Below are 21,285 nucleotides of genomic sequence, written 5' to 3'. Positions count from 1 at the left end.
AGAGAAAGAGAGAGATTGAGGTCTTCCATCCGCTGGTTCACTCCCCAGATGGCCGCAAAGGTCAGAGCTGCAGCAATCTGAAGCCAGGAGAGCTTCTTCCAGGTCTCCCAAGTGGGTGCAGGAACCCAAGGACTTGGGTCATCTTCTGCTGCTTTTCCAGGCCATAGCAGAGAACTGAATCGGAAGTGGGATGCTAGCACTGCAGGTGGCAGCTTTACCTGCTACGCCACAGCACCAACCTTCCCTAAAACTCTTTATTGACAATCCAAAAGGCCAGATTTAGTATTTTGTGAACTAGTATGACATTTTAGAACATTATTATTAACAGAGATTATTTACCAATAAAATAAACATACATTCTACCTCATTGGTTCCCCAGCTTTGATAGGAGGTCAGATTTTCCTTGACATAGCTAAGGAAATCTGGATGGGGGAGACAGGGGAGTTTGATAGGGTCTCTGCGGAAGTATTCCCCAGTATTTCTCCTAGTTTTGAGGCAATGGATCTCTTTTGGCTAAGGAAGGTTTGTTGGGAGTTTTTTGATTTTTCTCTTCGTCATTTCTCCCTACAAATACTCCCTTAAAATACAGGAAGAAAACCAATTAGTGTTGTCAGTTTTAAGAGGGAAGCATGCATCAAGGAAAGGTTTGCTGTATAAGATTTATTATTCCATTTTGTTTGTATTTAAAATAACAAAGAAAGATTATACCATGAAATGAATGAGTATAATTTGACTCTTCACTAATAGTATATTTTACTTTTGAAATTATTTTGAAAATTATTTTAGAAATTAAATATATAGCCTCTAATAAGCGAGAATTTAATACTTACATAATGTTAGTAGAGAAGGATGGGGGCACTGTCACCAGGATTCTGCCAGAGGGCAGTGGATTGTGAGCTTTAAAAAAAAATCACCAAGTACTGTACATGTGTATGGGAACATTTGCAACACAAAGCAGTGTGTTTATTTATTTATTTATTTTTTGACAGAGTGGACAGTGAGAGAGAGAGAGAGAGAGAGACAGAGAGAAAGGTCTTCCTTTTCCATTGGTTCACCCCCCAATGGCCGCTGCGGCTGGCGCACCACACTGATCTGAAGCCAGGAGTCAGGTGCTTCTCCTGGTCTCCCATGCGGGTTCAGGGCCCAAGGACTTGGGCCATCCTCCACTGCACTCCCGGGCCACAGCAGAGAGCTGGACTGGAAGAGGAGCAACCAGGACAGAATCCAGCGCCCCGACCGGGACTAGAACCCAGAGTGCCGGCGCCGCAGGTGGAGGATTAGCCTAGTGAGCCACGGTGCCGGCCAGCAGCGTGTTTTTGACATACAACATGTGTCTGGGAGCATTACTTTCCTCTCCTCTGGTAACAGATCTCCACATTTTCTTTAGGAAATCCCTTATCCTTTCCCAATCATGATGTTCCATTTGGGTGGTTCACTGGCTCCAAGGATGTACCCTGATTGGCTTAAGCTAACAGGCAGTTTATCATGTCTCTCATGTCATAGTGATTGGTTAAAGGCTGGTGATGTGATCCAGTTAGAGCCAATGAGAATAAAAGTGATGTTTCCTGGAACTTCTGGGGAAATGACCTTGTTTGTCTTCTGTGTTCAGTGGTAGAAAGAGATGTGATCTTGGTCCTTCCTTGTTGAGAGAAGTCCAGTGAGGATGGGCCTGGAAAAACACAGAGTCAGAGATACAGAAAAACAGCTGGCTACATGGCCAAACGTACCAGAAGCCAGCAACCTTCCTGGACCTTGGAATTCATTAGCCAACACATTGGTCTATATTGTTAAACCCAGGTTGATTTTTTTCCAGTTCATTTGCAACTCAAGGAATCCAAAAGTCATAGGCTTTATTGTGAACATAATGATGAATAAAATTTAGTGTACAGTTTGGTGATTTAGAGAGCCCTTTAAAATTTTAGAGTATCTTCAATGATATTAACATTTTCCCATCTTCTGTATTCTTGATGTTCTGGGGCTTCATAGCCTGGAGAGAGACTGCTCCTTCCAGGGCTAGCTAATTCTTAGAGACATCAACCAATCCGCAGCTCATACCCAGAACTTTCTCTTCTGTCTGGCTCTTACACTTTAGGAGACCACATTCCTCATCCCAGGACCAAGTACCAAACAGCTGCAGACAGCCCATTTATCCTTGAGTCCACTGATATATATATATTTAAAAGATATATTTGAAAGGCATAGGGTCAGAGAGAAATAGAGAGATATCTTTCGTCTACTGATTCACTCTCCAAATGGCTGCAACAGACAGGGCTGTGCCAGGCCCAATCCAGGAGCCTGGAACTCCATCCTGGTCTCTCACATGGGTGGCAGGGACCCAAGGACTTGGGCCATCTTCTGTTGTTTTCCCAGGTACATTAGCAAGAAACTTGATGGAAATCAGAATAACTGTGACTCAAACTGGCTCTTAGATATGGGATGCCTGTGTCGTGAGCAGTGGTATAACCCAGTGCAACACAACACTGGGCCCACCACTGATGTTATTTGAACTAGCCAATTTAAGATGCCCTCTCTAACTTATCTTTCCTGTGGAAATCACGAAAAGTCTCATATTCAGATTTTCTCTTTGTTCCTTCTGCCTTGTGACCAATTTTCATCCTTTCTCATGTAGCCTTATGGCACACTTTCTTTCTTTTTTTTTTTTTAATTTTTTTTGACAGGCAGAGTGGACAGTGAGAGAGAGAGAGAGAGAGAGAGAGAAAGGTCTTCCTTTGCCGTTGGTTCACCCTCCAATGGCCACCGCGGCCAGTGCGCTGCGGCCGGCGCACCGCGCTGATCCGATGGCAGGAGCCAGGAGCCAGGTGCTTCTCCTGGTCTCCCACGGGGTGCAGGGCCCAAGCACCTGGGCCATCCTCCACTGCACTCCCTGGCCACAGCAGAGAGCTGGCCTGGAAGAGAGGCAACCGGGACAGAATCCGGTGCCCCAACCGGGACTAGAACCCGGTGTGCCGGCGCCGCTAGGCGGAGGATTAGCCTAGTGAGCTGCGGCGCCGGCCCGGCACACTTTCTTCTCTTGTGAATTGATCAATGATGATCAACCCCTGGTCAACTGGCTCACCATACCTGAATAATAATAAGACCTATATTTAAAAACAGTGCCATGAATATAAAGTGCCACAGTAAGCTATAGACTATAGATGTCAGAATGGGCTATTTTGATGATGTTCTTAGGAGGATAGAGGGGACCAGAAACTGCCAGTTGCTAAATTCTTCATTGCTTTTGTTTCAAATGTGTTGGTAAGCATCAAAACCATTGATTGTGTAAAGATGGAACAGTAATACATAGTGATGGGATACGGTGCTATTAGTTAGATTTGTTTTATTTTTTATTTTTTGATGATGGTATAATGGTGTTGGTGATGTGAAGAGAGTTCTAAATAAGTGCAAATGGTCATATATAAGTTTTTTTTTTATTCTAGTAGCCCTCTGAGGGTCTAAGCATGATAGAATTATTATGTCAATTTGTATCCAAATTTTTAAAATATAGTTTTAAATTAGAAATTTCTTGTAATCAGTAAGTGCTTTAGGAGCTAGAATAGTGTTATCTTTCTTATCTATTCTTCATTCCCAGAGGAAAAAAAACAGTAAATCTACATCCCTTATTTTGTACTACTGATTGGTCCCATGAATCATTTTTATGGCTGGCAAGACTTAAGAGGTCAAGCAGTATAAGGAAGTAAAAGGCTCAAGTTTACTGTTTAGGGTTCTAAACATACAGTTACCTACTCTCCAGAGCTGAAAGCTAGAGTTCATTCATTCTCACATTCATTCATTTGCAATGGGATGCCTTGTGGAGATAAAGTGTTACATTTTTTTAAGGCTGAAAAACTACTTGCTGAATTACATGTGCTTTCTGAATTGTCTCTGTGCAGAACCTTGTATGACAGTCTGGGTGTGTGGTTTCAAGGAATAGAAACTAAGGCTAAATAACTTGGGCTGCAAATGATTTTTTTTTTGGAAGCATAATAGGAAAATGTCAGCTCACAGAGCTGATAGAGAAGACCAAAGAACTCAACTGAAAATGTGTGGAAACCAGAGAGGGGCTTGGCAGCAGAGACAACCAATCCAGAATATGGGCACCATCATGACAGTACATTGCTCAGTGGTTGTGAACCCAGCCACCACCACTGGCACAGCCACTTCTGGTGGTCTTCTTTCACTTTTCATTGTCTGGTATAAAATCATGCATTGTTGAATGAGAAGGATACATTATGGGAAATGCATAATTAAATGATATTGTTATTGCACGAACATCAAAGACTGTATTTACACAAAATAGGACAGCTATGATGCCACTAGGCAATATAATCTTATGAGATCACTATTGTATATGCGGTTCATCTTTGAAACATTGTTATGTAGTGCATAATTATATTTGTGGTGATTATAGCACTATATATAGACTGCTATATATAGTTAAGACCATTTATAACATTCTACAGGACTCTACCTGCATGGTACATGTCCATGTTAGTACTATACTGATGATCAAGTGGACCATCACACCATCCTATAAGATTTCTTCAGGTGATGGGGTATGTTATAGTACCATTAAGTTCTATAGGCATCAACCAGATTGCGTTATTTCTTTTTCTGTAAAGTGAACTCCTTGATCAGAAACAATGCCCTATAGCAGATAATGGTGCATCGGGCATACAGAAAGTCCAACAATGGCCATAGTGGCAGAATCATGGTGGATGAGGCAGAGAAAGAAAATCTATATTTAAAATAAGCACCTATTCTTGCTATAGCAAATGGGTGCCCCTTTATACTGGGAGGGCTCCAATATAAGGAATGTCTACAGGTTGCTGGTTTGGTTCAATAGAGTACAGGGCTGTGCCAGGGATTCTGAGTTGTGTGCCTCTGGTGAGTTGAGGAATTTCTGTTTTTGTTTTTCATCAAATGGAAGTTATTTGTTTCCACTTGCAGGTTATAAAGATGTTGTCTGAAGACTCTGAGATGTGGAAGAGATAGGTGTGACTTCAGGGCTTCATCAAGTGAATATGGATGCATTCCAGCATACAAGAAAAGTGTTGGCTGAGGCAGGACCAGGGATGGTCTACTCATTGCAGTGAGAGGTAAAGGAGAGCAGGTGGGTACAGATGGTTCTCATTTGCTCCTGTTTTTCCAATGAAATGAACCATGAAATTATCAGCTAAAGACAGGGATAGGGAAAGGAGATGTTAGAGGAGGCACTAGAGTTGCTGAAGGAGAGAAATGTGCATACAACAATATCTTGACAAGTGGGGAAGCAAATTTATCTGGCATTTATGGTTATTGGGCAGTTTTGCATGGTTGTGAGTCTTTCTCTAGCATTGTATAGTTGTTAGATGCAGTTTGGGAATTGGAAGGATCCTGGATCTCACAGAAATCAACAGAGAGGCTGGAAAACCAGGGGTGGAGAATAGGCAGTAATCAATGGAGGTGCAGCAGAATGAAACTTTAGGCCAGAGTGTGGCCATGGTCACTGATGTACAGTGCTATTGCTACTATGTATAGATGTCACTCAATACCATTAACACCAGATTCAACAGCCCCTAGATATGGATTCCAGCACTATACAGCTATCATAGCTGCTGTAGAGTTAATCTTCTTAACCTTAGTTTTTGTATTACTTGTTCATAATCTAAAGTTGAATGGGACTGGACAGGACCACCTAGACCAAGTAGAGCCTTTGTATAAAGTAGGTGAAGACATTCTTCCCTTCAGACATTTCACCCTCACTTGCCAGAGTATTGCCATAAGAAATATATAAATTAAGGGTGACTATGCTGCTCACAGGGCACTCTGGAACTGAGCAGTACATAAAAAAATCATAGCCGCAGCCCTGGCCTTTTGTGTGCCCTTGACTTGCCTGCCGAGGTGTGGGAAGAATGAGAATCACTCCCATTTAGCTTCTGTGGATTTGTACAAAGGGGGTTCCTCTGAACTGGGAAAGGACTTTCGATTCTGATCACCAATCAAGTGAAAATATCCAACACAGTGCATTTCCATAGTTTGAGGATCCTTTCTTAGATATATCTCTTTAGGAAAACCTAAGGCACAAACTTACCCAATGTATTGGGAAAGATCTGCACTAGTAAAGTGTCTAAAATAAAGATGACTCGGATTGTCTATGGCCATATCACCCTGAATGTACCTAATCTCAGAAGTTAAGCAGGGTTGAGCCTAGTTAGTAGTTGGATGGGTGACTCAGACTGAGATGTGAAGTGTTCTGTTTCATAATGTTAGTTGAATGGTGGAAATTGTTTCTTCCTTGTAGAAACTTGTTCAGAGATTACTAGACTTCCAGGAGAGATGTAGGCCTGACTTTCCTGTCCCATACTGTAAAGGAATGATTATGAAATGTATCAGGACTGGGAGCATTATGCGGTCTGCACTGATAGTAGTGGTAGTGGTAGTGGTAGGGTATGTGGTGATGTAGTAGTAGTAGTGATACCCCTCACTGCTCTTATTTAACATGAAATGCACTCACACACACCTTTTGATATTATTGATATATACAGTGATTGTTTTGGGGGCTGAATGGAGCAACTCTGTCCCTTGTTCCTAAAGAAAATTATGTTTCTATTGTCAGTCATCCTAGGGCAGGAAAAGAGACTGAGACAGAGAACTTCCTGTCATTTTCCTACCATGTCAGGTCTTTGGGCAGAGGAAGACCTTGAGATTTCTGTCAGGGAAATTGGTAGGGATAAGAAGTCAAACATAGGCCGGCGCCGCGGCACACTAGGCTAATCCTCCACCTTGCGGCGCCGGCACACCAGGTTCTAGTCCCAGTCAGGGCGCCGGATTCTGTCCCGGTTGCCCCTCTTCCAGGCCAGCTCTCTGCTGTGGCCAGGGAGTGCAGTGGAGGATGGCCCAAGTACTTGGGCCCTGCACCCACATGGGAGACCAGGATAAGTACCTGGCTCCTGCCATCGGATCAGCGCGGTGCGCCGGCCGCAGCGCGCTGGCCGCGGTGGCCATTGGAGGGTGAACCAACGGCAAAGGAAGACCTTTCTCTCTGTCTCTCTCTCTCACTGTCCACTCTGCCTGTCAAAAAAAAAAAGTCAAACATAGGCCAGAGGACCTTGCGAATGTCCATGTGCAATGGCAGAAGAAAATAATCTGTGTTCTCACTTGTCTCTCAAAGTCTTTGATAGTGGATCTGTTAAATACTATTTGCTTGTTCTTACTAATGCATTGGGAAATTGGAGTTGGGGTCCACGCTTGAGTTGAAATTATATGGAGTGAGAATAACAACAATAAAAAGCAATTGAAAGATGACAAGAAATAACCTGGAGGTTATGTGTCAACCAGAACAGGTTTGTGGAACACATTAGCGTTCCTTGGGATGCTCAGAAATTACCTGGTGAGAGGAAATCTGCAAAACAAAGCATTTCCCAGGATCTATGAGGTGTGGGCTTGAATTATTTATATTAGAGCTTTAAAGGCAGCTACCATTCTAAAGGCTAGAGAGCTTGGAGAGACAATGGTGGTATTTTTTTTTTTTTGATGGTGGTATGTTTATTAAGCACCCACAAGTCCATTGAATAACTACCATGTGACAGATACTTTTTTGAGCACATGAGGTAGGTGTGTGAATGAGATGCTGTTCCTATCCCCCATCCTCCCAACGCTAGTGATGGAACTAGACTGGTAACTCAGCAATCACAGTTCATTATAATGTGTTTTTGATAAACACCTAGCAGAGGATCTTGAATTGTCATGTCATGGCAAGGGAGGCAAGGTCTCTACAGTGACGCCATATCAAACATCTCAGAGCCATTCTCTTTATCTTCCCATTCCCTGTCCCTTCCAGTGGATTTGCCATAGCATTCACTTGGGCTGATACTGTCCATGGTGCAATGCAGCCACATTAACATTCTGGTCAGACCCAGAGCTTCCCCTTCCTCGGCTGAGATATATGAGCATCTGCAACTTCATTGTCGCAGTCACAGATGCTGGCATGGCAGCAGCTGGACTGTGAGGGGACTTCCTGCCTCCACCAGTGGATGTAGAGCACACCTGGAGAGCTTGTTTGCTTTCTGGAGGTCTCAGGAGCAAAGGTTAGAGTTCAATATGAGCGTGGTGATGCTGAGACCTATGGAAAATTCTGCAAAGGAAGCTGCCTCAGTGCATGAAAGAGAATATTGTTTTTTATTGGGTCCCATTATGCAGCAAAAGCCTTTATATACTATCTCATTTAATCCCCAATAACATTGCAACTCCATTAGATAGGTGAGAAAAAAGAAGATCAGAGGGTCTAATGAATTTTTTCAAGGTCATAGTATGATTCATTACAACAGAAACAGAATTCAACTTTCACCTTTCAGACCCCAAATCCTAAGACAGTGATTCTTAACCAGGGGTGATTTTGCATGCAGTGGAGATTTAACAATGTCTGGAGGGATTTTTTTTTTTATTGTCATCACAAGGAGATTTCTGATATCTAGGTGGTAAAAGTCAAGAATGCTTCTAAACATCCTGCATGGCTCAGGATAAGTATCTAGTCCAAAATATCAGTACTGCTACTGTTGAGAAACTCCAAATTTGAAGAACAGTACATTGCCATGCTTTTCACAAACCTCTGCCCCTGTCTCCTTCTTTCCAGGGATCGCCAAAGATTCTGGGGGCAGCTGGAAGCAGTTAGGTCTCTACTCAGAACAGGGGAGAGCAGGTTGTTTCAGAGAATGAAAATCTGTCTGTAAAATTGTTGAACACGGTTAGTCCATATGGCAATATAATTAGCCTTGATTCCCCGCAAGGAGTGAGAGGTACCTGCTGGAGTCATGCCGATGGATTGTGATATTATTTTCATAGAACAAGACTCTGGGTCTCTTTCCAGCCTGAACTGAAAATCTCTGGCTTTCAGTAGTTGGCTGGGTGGTCTGAGATTTCCTCTTCAATGGGACATCCTATGTTGTTAGTTTCCATTTTCCTCACAAAGGTTAGGGCTGTGATTCACCCCAGACCAAAGAATGATATTTCTTAAGAGTTGGGAAGATAAACATTGCACCAGATTGCAAACAGAAAAGAGGTGTGGTTGAGAAAACCAATCCTGCTTAAAGCAAAGGAAACAAGCTACCAGTGCAGTTTGCTGATCCATTATCTGGTAAAGTCTTATTGCCACAAAATACATCGTTTTAGGGCCTTATAAAGCCCTTTCAGGTCTTGGGTGAAAAACATGTTTCATGAGTGGACCCAGCTTTTGCAGAATTTATGCTTTGGTTTCTTTGTTATGGTGGGATAGTAAGTTGAATGTTAACTTGTAAAGACAATTTTTTATTTTACTTGGTGAAATCTGCTTCCTTTGTGAGTATGAATGTTTTCACAACACTGTGCATCTGGGCAAAGACACAACACAACACACACACACCCCTGCTCCAAAATGGGAAGAGACTTACATGGCTTTGGGAACGAGGAACTGTCAGAATTGGTGCTGAGGCATGTAAAATGGATCTTTTTCATCTACTGAAGAAACTGAAAGGTGGGTGAAAAAGTTGGGAAAAATAGGTGAGTAAGAATTGGGAATTTAAGTGGATTTGTGACATAATGTTATGAGGATGACTTCTAGTGCACTATGAGTCTTCATTTCTTGACCTTTAACTTGGGCCAGTTTGTTTATGATATATCATTTTGAAAAGCTTGCCAACCTACTGTTTTCTCTAAAATATTATCGGGGGATATTAAAAATTCATGGAGAATAAAATAAAAATTAAAAATAATTTAAAATTATATTTCCATGAACCGTTTGAAGCTTTCTTTTATTTGCTTTTAATTAGTTTTCATAGAAGTGGGTCTTATGTAACGTGGAACACTGAATTTGAAGCCTGGAGACCTGAACTTAAGGCCTAGCTCTGTTGCTTTCCAGCTGTTTGACCAATGGTAAGCCACATAACATCCTTGGTCTTTAGTTTGGCCATCAGTGAAATGTCTTTTGCCTGCTTCCAAGGGTTTTGTGAGCATCACATTTGATAATGTATGTAAAGTGCTATGAAAATAGCAAGGCAATATTTAAAGGTCAAATATAATTATGAGTAAATCCAGATTTCATTTTGAATTTTTATTGTTTCATGTAATCATTTCTCTAGTCAATCCTACCAATGCAAAGGACAACAGACCTTTGAAACCTGATTGTTTTTTGACTTTATTATTATCCCACTTGCTGTTCAGTGATGTGGTTCCAGTTTTACATTCTGAAGACTGGTTCTTTCTGTGGCCATGTTTATTTCTCACTGTCATTAATTGAGATGAGAACAGTGATTTAAAAGTTATACAGTTACCCAAGGCACATGATTTAAAAGTACTTCTCTATTTAAAGGTAACACCTTGCATTATGCCTGTGTTTGATTTATGTCTGTATGCAGCTGTATGGTTAATTCTGCAGCTGCAATGGATTGTAGAGCAATCAGAAGAACTCATGGCTCATGGACAGAGGAACCTTGTGCTGGGGTCTCCAGTGATTGAGATATGGGTCAGAGGCTCCAGGGCGATGCTGCTGCAGTCTGCTAATTTAGATCACTTGCACTTCTGGTATTTGCTTATATAACAAGTATGTATGGTCCCCCCCCCCCCTTTTGAAAGTATAGTATGGTAACATGGCTATTTCTTTTCCTTTCTGATCATAGCTGAATTTAGACATCCATTTTTCTTCTTGAACCTCGTGGGCAACACTCTTATCACCATCACCACCACCACCACCATCATCATCATTATTTATTTATTTATTTGTTAGAGAGAGAAGGAGAGTGAAAGAGCGAGAGAGAGAGAGAGAGAGAACGAGAGTTCCTATCTTCCAGTTTACCCCTCAAATGCCCACAAAGCCTGGGCCTGGGTTAGGGTTAAAGTTGGGAGCTAGAAACTCAATCCAGGTCTCCCATGTGGGTGGAAGGGACCCAATTACTTGAGCCATCCATCCCTACCTCCCAGGGTTTGCTCTGATAGGAAGCTGGAGTCAGGATGTAGAACCAGGAATCAAACCCTGGTACTTCAATGTGGGAAGCAGGTGTATTAACCACTAGGCTAGATGGCTGCTCCAGTTATCATCATCTTGAATCTCATGACCTCTGGGCTGTTCTGCTTTCCATGCACATCATCTTGGCTGTCAAGGCATGGGTGGTGAACCTACATGGAAAGGGTACAACAAGCTCTGTGGCTCTCAGTGGCGCTGGGACATATTCCTGGAGCAGAACAAGAGGAAAAACAGTGTGGCTGCTGCTCCTGCAAATCAATGCACAGTGGGTCCCCAGGCAGATCCCTCTGAGATGACTGTTGGGGATGGCTTCCCTTCTAATTCTGGCTGATGTGATCTCTAGACCACCCATAGGGATGGTGGAAGACATTGGAATTCCTGAATTCTATATCCTGTGATCTTCCTGATACTTAATTCTTAAGCTTAGGAGTCTAGCTCATTCATGCAGCATGCCCATCTGCAGGTGACAGAGTTTTGGTCCATTGGAAGAAGTGACTCATTGGCTAAACTACATACTGGAATCTGCTGACAAGTAGAAAATGCATAGGTGCTACAAGATATTCAGAAGTAGCAAACAGAGTTGCATAATGTTCTTTCAGAGGAAAAATTCTTTCACATAAATTATCTCCACAATTCTGTGAGGTCAGGAGGGTGTGAATCATAATGTCCATTTATAGCAGAAAAAATGGTAGCTCAAGGAGGTCCGTGATCAGTGCATGTTACCCTACTAGTAAACAAAAGCAACAGCCCTGACATTACATCTCCTGTGTTCGAGGCCAGAATTCTTTCCTTTGGACCACAAGATCTTGAATTATTGAACTGTGGGAAGGAGAGGAGAGGGTAAATAAGACAGAAGCTAGCAGTTCTAATTCCAGTTATGCTTGAGTCAATTTATATAATTGGATATGTTGGAGGCCAAGAGTTTTGTTTCATGTTATATTAGGAATTCCTATTCTTTATCTTTTCTAGAACAGTGCTGTTTAAGAGACTCCTTCCTTTTGCCAAATGAAATCGGACATAAAAGCCCATACATAAACTGAAATTGAATGGTTGTGATTGAAGTGGGGGTGTGGAACATTGTCTGTTCCACCTTTTCTTGCTCCTCACAGTGGTCTTGGGACACCATTGGACACTTGTGAAGATGGACCCTTATATCAAAGGGTTTTCATTCTCTCCCTGTCTCAGTCCCCTCTTCCCAATTTTGTTGCACGTCTATCTTTTAGCTGTTCTCTTCAAAAACTTTTTCAAGTTCTCCTGGCTTCCTTCCAGCTTGCTGTGTAGTACTGGTGAGGAGACTGCTTTTGTTATCTATTCCACAGCCTTTCTGGGTTAAGGAAGGCACTAGAAGAAACGTGGTAGACAACAGCCTCTACATTACTCAACTTTTCTTTATTTCTGTTGTGGCCATAATACAGAGGACACAGTGTGTGGCCCAAGGACATCCCCCACCTTCTTAGGCAGCTAGACAATGATCCAAGCCCTTGAACCTATAATGGGCAGTCAGCATTTTCCACAGCCATCAAATCCTCCTGAGTCAGTGGAATGAAGCACTGGACCATGGCTGAAAGTTTTCCTCCAACTGACTATGGGTTCTGGGTGCATTAAACATCTGCTTGCCACCATACACTTTGGGATATTGTGTTTAGGGATTGATGATTAGTGCCCAACTGCCAAAAGTTATAGATAGACACAATCTTTTCCTGTACAATGATAGCATTTCCTTGATCCTGATATGCAAGGGATCTCTGCTTTGTTCTCTGTACTTGAAGGTTATTACCCACCTCAAGACCAGATGGTTGTCTTTGCATTTGGGAAGGAATGTCATGCTCTTTTGGTCCTTTGTCTAGGCCTATGGGCTCCCTGCCTGTGCTGTGCTCATAAAGGCACTTTAGGTGAAGCAATCACTGGAAGTGACTTTCTTGATATTTCTTGTTTATATAACATCTGTGTTTTCTCCTCCTGTTTCAACATTTTAAAAATATTTGTTTATTTATTTGAAAGACAGAGTTACACAGAGATAGAGGTAGAGGCAGAGAGAGAGGTCTTCCATCCGCTGCTTCACCCTCCAGTTGGTCACAATGGCTGGAGCTGCGCCGATCTGAAGCCAGGAGCCAGGAGCTTCCTCAGGGTCTTCCCACGTGGGTGCAGGGGCCCAAGGACTTGCACCATCTTCTACTGCTTTCCCAGGCCATTGCAGAGAGCTGGATCAGAAGTGGAGCAGCCAGGACTGGAAATGGCACCCATATAGGATGCTGGCACTGCAGGCAGAGGCCTTACGCACTACTCCACAGTGCTGGCCCCTCAATATTTCTTAATAGAGGGCACCAAACCCATGTTGCTCTTATATACTCCCTTCACTCCTTTCCTAGTTCAGCACTTACTTTTTACCCCAATTTGCAGGATTGATTGGGTATCTGGAGACATCCTGGCCAGAACCTTTCAATGGGTCCTGTTCCTCTTATGAAATTTTGCTATGTTTCTCACTACAGTGGTTCATGCTGACAGGAACAGGTCACATTCTACATTGGAAGATGAGTGACCCACTTAGTTCTTTTGTCCTGAGCCTGTGCTCCCATTAGGTTGTACACAAGAAGTTCTACATTATAGGCTCTTTTACAGTTCTGAATCAAACTATACTTTGTTCTCTGAGCTGTTGTTCCTGTGAGAACTCCCCTTCTGCAGAGAATCTCAGAGGGAAGGGGAGAGAAGTATGATTCAGGCATGGAAAATACACCTCAAACCTTAACGTTGTAATTACCTAAAGGCTTCTAGATTTCCGTGACTGTTGGGAAATGTTGCTTTCTCTTTGTTAGAATCTGAAGTTCAGGTCACCCTCAGTTACTTGCCATCAATTGCTTTTCATTATTGCAAGGCATGGCCATGGATAGCCTGGGTGATGTATTTCAAATAATCTGAGAATCTCCAAAACTCCTTTTTTGACTCTCAACAAGTGAATTTTCTGTACCCAAGTTTTTCAAGGTCATGCAGTAACTTACCTTCCATTGTTGATTGTCTCACTAGGCTTAGAGGCCATAGGTATTTATGGGATGGCAACCTTGCCCAAGTTTATAAGGAAAACAGAAATGTGGAGATGAGAAATGATCTAGGGACCTCATCCAACATAGATGCCAATCAGGATCATTTGGAACAAGTAAGCAATATTCCTTTCCTCAAAATTGTTTTTCCCTTTGATGGATTTAAGTCATTCTTCCTTGACAAATGTCATTGGCATTCTTTACTCCATCACTACAATAAAGTAATGACATTGGAGTCTCCTTAAGTGGTAAGATAAGCAGGTATAGCTATTGCTGGGTCAAAATTATTTTGTCAAAATGAATTCATAGAGTATAAGTTCAAGGTGAAGGGAGGTGGAAGGCACTTTGAATTCTTTCCTCAATCTTTTTTTTTTTGGACAGGCAGAGTTAGACAGTGAGAGAGAGAGAGAGAGAAACAGAGAGAAAGGTCTTCCTTCCGTTGGTTCACCCCCCAATTGGCCGCTACAGCTGGCGTGCTGCGTTGATCTGAAGCCAGGAGCCAGGTGCTTCCTCCTGGTCTCCCATGTGGGTTCATGGCCCAAGCACTTGGGCCATCCTCCACTGCACTCATGGGCCACAGAAGAGAGCTGGACTGGAAGAGGAGTGACAGGGACAGAATCTGGCGCCCCAACTGGGACTAGAACATGAGGTGCCGGCGCTGCAGGAGGAGGATTAGCCAAGTAAGCTGTGGTGCAGGCCCTTAATCTTTTTTAAAATAAAGATTTATGTATTTATTTGAGAGGCAGAGTTACAGACACAGAGAGACAGAGACAGACAGAGAGAGAGGTTGTCCATCTGCTGGTTTACTTCCCAGATGGCCACAATGGTCGGGGCTGGACTGATGTGAAACTAGGAGCCAGGTGCTTCTTTTGGGTCTCCCACATGAGTGCAGGGGCCCAAGCACTTTGGCCATCTTTTAGTGCTTTCCCAATTCATTAGCAGGGAGCTGGAACAGAAGAGGAACAGCCAGGACTTGAACCTGGCACCCATATATGATGCCAGCCCTGCAGGTGGAAGCTTACCTACTGTGTCACAGTGCCGGCCTCTTCTCCTCAGTCTTTAATTTCTCATATTTCTCAACCCAAGAGGAAACCTCTGTGTTATGCATTTCCCTGCATTCTCTAATTAGTAGGAGTACCTTTCCCTTTGTTGAGAAGTAGATGAAGCATCCGTAGCCCTCTCTTCTGTGTCCTTTCTCCCTTTTGTGGTGTAACCCTCTTTCTCTCTTTTCAAGTTCCTATTATACTTCCCTCTCTACTTTCGTATTGGGCAAGCAGGAAAAGACAAGATAATGTTCCTCCCCAATACTTAATCCATAGGAAGCCATATCAGCAAATTAATCCACACTTGCCTTCCTCTCCTGCAGAGGTAAGTGGCTGTAATGGTTACCTTGTGGGACTATGCCAGCTGCCTTTGCCCATGGGAAGCAACTGTGAGGTCCCTGACCAAATCGAATTCTGGGGAGACTCAACTGACAAACAAAAGGGAGGTGAGTCAGAGTTGATTAGCTCTGTGTGAGCTGACCCTCTGGTCACATTCCTTGGCCTTAAATAGAGGCATGAGGGTGCTGGCTGAGATTACCAAATAGGCACTCTACTGATGGATGAATGATGTATAGGATGATAATGACACATTTTGGGATTGATCCATATGAGGCAGCCCCAGGTAAATAGAAGAATTGGTTATTCCTATGACCCTAGCAGTGAATGCATCACCAAAGTTTCTGTCAGCCCTCTAAGCTACTGGTTGCAGCTGGGTAATGCACTGCCTCCAAGGAGCAACTATCGATGTGCTGCAGAGGAATTAACTTAGACATAATGGAATTTTGTTTTCACCACTGCTCATAAAAACAGCCGCCTTGAGCAAATGAAAATGTGTGTGGCAATTTGTGCATTTCTAGTCATGGCCATAAATGGACGGAGGGTTCCTTCAGGAGGCAATGCATTCCTGCAGCCCAGAGCTGGCTGAAGCTCTAATGGAAATCAGTGCTACAGAGAAGTTGGATTTAGAGGGATAAGGAAGAAGTGATGGTGCACACTGGCAAGGAAGAAAGGTGATTGAAAAGGTGGGCCTCATTCCTGGGTGAGATGCCTAGGAATCTGGCTGTTGCCAATAAGTTAAACTGATTTTAGGAACAATGACCAGGACCAGTTGTCCTGGAGCAGACAACAAGGAACTTTTAGAATCTTCCCCCTTCAAGGTCTTTTTGGAGACCTTGATCGTCCCTGTTGGGACAGAGCATGATGTCCCCTCAACACCCTCAGTCCTCTGCCCTGTGCATCTCCTGTTCCCCACATCTTCTTTCAGAGATAACATTTCTAGCCTTTATTTTCCTGTTATCCCACCCTCTATTTCCCAAACTCTCTCCTAACAAAATTTTAGAAGCATTGCCAATTTGATCATTGCTACGTACTGCTTCCTAGGTAATAGTGTACATTCCCTGAGAGCCCCACGAGGGACCCCAGATCCCAGTGCTGCTCACTCCTACCCTCAGTGTTGTTCAGGAAAGGCCATTAGGTGATTTCTGTGCATGGCCTGGCCTGAAACCTGGTACTTTAATAAAATGCTGTGGTTGTTCTTTGGATTTTCCTCTGTCTTGTCTCTGGCATATTCAAAAGTTCAGACAAGAGATCTTGGGCACTTGTGATCATATTTTGTAAGACCAGAACTCGGCCGGCGCCGCGGCTCAATAGGCTAATCCTCTGTCTAGCGGTGCCGGCACACTGGGTTCTAGTCACGGTCGGGGCGCCGGATTCTGTCCTGGTTGCCCCTCTTCCAGGCCAGCTCTCTGCCGTGGCCAGGGAGTGCAGTGGAGGATGGCCCAAGTGCTTGGGAGACCAGGAGAAGCACCTGGCTCCTGGCTTCGGATCAGCGCGGTGCACGGGCTGCAGCGCGCCAGCTGCAGCAGCCATTGGAGGGTGAACCAACGGCAAAGGAAGACCTTTCTCTGTCTCTCTCTCTCTCTCTCTCACTGTCCACTCTGCCTGTAAAAAAAAAAAAAAAAAAAAAAGACCAGAACTCTCTGTGTTAGTGTCCAAGGAACTCTAAACTCCAGGATCTGGAGTCTTAGGTTCCTGTACCCACAGATAGGGGTCTGCAGATGCACTGGATAGAGTCTCAGGTAAGGCAATTATTTGCTGGGTGATTCAGATAATTTCTTTGTGGCAGATTAATGATGACCACATTCTCTTTTACAGTCTCCTATCAAGAGGTGGAGTCTATTTTGTATGCTCTTGCATCTGGGCTGTCCTGAAACTGCTTCTACCAACATATTTGAAATACTGCTAAGACAGTTCCAGGTCTACAAAGGATTAGCAGTATCTGCCTCCATCTTTTGGGGCCCGAGTTATTGTGTAGGAAATTTGAGTACCATGCTGGAGATAGAGGGCATGCAGAGGCACAAGAAGGCCATATCAAAGTGTCAAATAAATTGTTAGTCCTCCTGGCATCTGATTGCACCTGCCTGACAGACTGCAAGAGAAAGCTGCCCAACTGAGCCCTAGTCAACTCACATAAGCATGAAAAGAAATTACTGTTTTAAGCTGTGATGTTTTGGGGATGATTTGTCATGTGGCAGCAGGATATCAGAACACTCTGTAAGTTTCTATTTCCCTAATCGTAAAATTGAGATAATCATAGAGCCTGTCTTTGAGTGGATGTAAAGTTTAAATAAGAGGTTGTGTTGTAAGTGCTTAGCAAGACTTGATATACAGATAGCTCTGACTTAACGATAGTTCTATGTATGATTTTTCAACTTTATGATGGCATGAAAGTGATAGCCATTCAATAGAAGCTGTACTTCATATTTTGAATTTTGATCTTTTTTTTTTTCTGGCACAGCAATATGCCATCCTATGCTAATTTGCAATGCTGGGCAGTGGTAGTAACCCTCAGCTCCCAGCTGGCCATGCCATCCTGAGTGCAAACAATTGATACTCTACTGTGTTGTCCAGCTGTGGTGCTTGATAGATTAGGTGTATTTAAAAATATTTTATAATTTTTTTGAGAAAACAGAGTGATAGAGACAGAAAGAGTGAGGGAAAGGAAGGGAAAGAAAGAAGAATGAGAGATGGGGGAATTAATTGATTTTCTATCCATTGGTTCACTTTCCAAATGCCTGCAACAGCCAGGACTGGGCCCAGCTGAAGCCAGGAGCCAGGTACTCCCTCCAGGTCTCCCAGATGGGTGGCAGGGATTCAAGTATTTGGACCATTATCCACTGCTTCCCAGGTTCATCAGCAGGATGCTGGGTTATAAGCAGAGTAGCTAGAACTTGAAACAGGCACTCAGGTGTGGGATGTGGGTATTTTAAGTAGTGGAACTTGCTGTACCACAATACTCCCCAGGTTAGGCATAGTAAATGCATTTTCCATTTAACTTTTAACTTTTAATAGGCTTATCAGGATATGACTCCATCATAAATTGAGCATCTGCATTAAATATTTTCATTAGCATGTAGATGTAAAAGATACTGATTTTGGAGTACAATTATATTTGAACCTCGATTCACTGAATTCTGCGGTGATGGATTAAGATCTGTATGCCCCAGTGAAATGAGCTTGGATTATCCCTGAGTTAATGGTTTAGGAGATAAACCCAGGGATGTGAAAGTGGCCTATGTGGTTAGAGATCGGGAGAAGGTGGTGGGGATTTAAGTTGCTAGGGGGAAAGGTGGTGTCACAGATCACAGGTCCTGGCTGGCAATTCCTTTGTGTTCCATGGAAAATCATCTTCTCTGCTTTCATTTCCCCATCTTCCTGAGGAATGAAACAAAAGATAGATCAATGATGTCATTGTTAGAGTCTTAAGATATTCTTGAGACCTCTAGGAGTCTTGTGAGCTTTTAATTTTTGTTGGAGCAACCCTGAAAGCTTTCTGAGCCATGTATCATCAATCCATTTAATCTACTCCCTCTTTATACCTCTCTTTATATTGATCATAGCACTCATTTCATGATTACTTCTGTCTTTTCTGCTAGGTGGTTTCTTCATCAAGGTGTGGGACATCCATCTCCGTGTCCTCAAACCTGAGACTTACAGAACCTGGCACAAAGTTGATGTTCAATAATTGCACATAAGTGATAGTTATCAGGTTGATTTTTTTGGTCAAGACATTGAAGGCCCTGCCCATGGAAATTCAAGACCACTGCAGAATGGGTTTCCTTATTTAATTGTGTTGGCTTTATTGATTTCTGACTTGTGCTAAAAAGTGGCAATTTAAGCAGAGAAGTTAAATGAATTTAAGAACAAGCAAGGCAAGAGGCCAGTTTTCATATCCTCAATGCTTTTTGTATAGTACCTTACAGATAAGTGAGTCAGAGCATTGATATTCAATGAACTACTTGTTAATAATGTTATCCAGTGGTGTTAGTGGGTGTTCTAAAGTATTAAGGAGGAAAGTGAGTCAGGACATCTTATGGGGCGCTTTACATTCTGTCTCCTGGGCTGCTTACATTTACATGGGAACTGTCAGTGTTTGCTAGATGCCTGGGCTTTTCTGGTAAGAGCCGCTTATAACTGAGGCTATGTTCAGAGGGCACTGGGTAGGCCTGGACAGTCCATTTGACCTTGGTTCATTTGTTTCATAGTTCAACATAGTCCTCATTTCTCCGTCCATATAATTATCCTTACTTTATGTAATAACAGTAGTTGATAATAAAGATGGGCTTATAACAAAGCAAAAAAAGTCAAAATATGGTAGGAGAATTTTTTTCCTTTTTCTTAGTGATAATAGTTTTATATGTATGGGAAAGAGAGAATAGTGTTTGCAGCATTCTTACTGTCCTAAGTATTATTTTAAAGAACCATGATTTTTATTTTTCTCACACTCATTGCAGTGCTGTCACAAACTCCAGCCCATATGCTGCCTTAATGAGAAGATTAAAGACCTATTAGTGTCATTTGTTTTGTTTCTAAGCAGTAGGTGACAGGAGAGCTAAATATTCTCTGAGTTTATGCAGTGACTCTCAAGGCACAGAGACCAAATGGCTGCAGTGACCTTGCTTTTTATGTTCAATTAAATGGAGCAGAGATAAGATCTATATTGTTTCTGAAGTGTTGAGGTCCACAGACAGGGGATGAAAAATTTCTTTGCTTGTGCCAATGGGAAAAAATAGAAGAAACACACTGGGAATTCAAATATCCTCTTAAGTCTCATTTTTCACTCAACCACTGTGATACTTGTATTTGATAGAAAAGTTTGGTTTGGGGATTTGGCAGTACAAGGTCATGGCAAGTGACTGATGGACTTACATCTACTTGTAGATGATATTGTTAACAAGTAGTCTTTTGAATATCAATGACCTGTATGCTACTGTGGTTTGTGCTAGAGGAGTTCTAAAGAGGTATAGGATGCTCCTGCTGTCAAAGATTGTAAAATCTCGTTTGAATTAAAGTGTCTGTGCATTAAAAGGAATCAGTTTCTCAGAGTAGTGCTAAGTATAGGGAGAGAAATGAATTGCCCCTCACCTCTCCTTTCCTAGGATTCCAGGGACTAGAGAAATCATTAAAGGAACATTAGCTGCATGGAAAATGAGGTTCTGATTTATTACTCTGGGCAAGCAGCCTATAACCTCAATAAGTATTGCTTCTGATGAATTGTATTAGGGAATATCAATTAAGTCTGAGGTCATAGTGGGACTCATTGCTCCTACCTCAGTGTGACTAGACCCATATAAGTGATTCTAAATGGGTTTACCAATAAGTTGAATGGACAAGGACACTAGAGAAGTGTGGACTGTCTCCACATGTACATACTGAATGGGGACAGAAGAAGAATCAGTCACTGACCACAGGAAGTAAAAACCATCACCAACACTACCCCACTGCAATAGTTGACCTTGTTCCATTTTGGCAGAAGAGTTAACATTCCTCCTAGTAGAACAAAGACTACTGAATGCCTGACTTCAACCAGTTGGCATGCAACTCTTTTTGTCCTGTGGATGAGCCATTAGGGTTTGGAATTGGCTTTTGTAATAAGCCTTTATATGGGGGAAAGGGTTCTTGAGTAGAAATCCTTTAGAAATGTAAGAGGATGGGGGAGAATGATTTCTTTTTCTCCAACAGTGTATGAAATGTGTTATAATAAATGGAAGAGAAAAGAGACAATTCAGACAATTCTGGACTGGCAAGGGGCTGGGGACAATCTGAGAAGGCCTCACAGAAAAGCTGGTTTTGGATTGATTTGAAGGTAGGGCAGAAAGCAGGAGGAAAAGGAGCTGGCTTTCCAGGTGGTGTAAGAGGCCAAATAAGGAAAAGGAAGTGGTGTGTGGAAGCTCTG

The 21,285-nt window shown here is 42.7% G+C and overlaps 1 long non-coding RNA gene across 3 annotated transcripts in view; it reads left to right on the top strand.

The window, feature by feature from the left end:
* LOC127483400 (uncharacterized) overlaps positions 1 to 21,285 on the top strand; it is a 189,809-nt gene that overhangs the window by 135,399 nt on the left and 33,125 nt on the right. For all 3 annotated transcript variants that reach the window (XR_016219666.1, XR_016219667.1, XR_016219668.1), the window contains one exon: positions 4,948 to 5,110. This is a non-coding gene — a long non-coding RNA (uncharacterized LOC127483400). The remainder of the gene's footprint in view (positions 1 to 4,947; positions 5,111 to 21,285) is intronic.

This window comes from Oryctolagus cuniculus, chromosome 13 (assembly GCF_051225735.1).
Source record: "Oryctolagus cuniculus isolate XC-2025 breed Fujian yellow rabbit chromosome 13, ASM5122573v1, whole genome shotgun sequence".
NCBI lineage: Eukaryota > Metazoa > Chordata > Mammalia > Lagomorpha > Leporidae > Oryctolagus > Oryctolagus cuniculus.
Note: the sequence above shows the minus strand (reverse complement) of the source record. Positions and strands in the feature narration are given on the sequence as shown.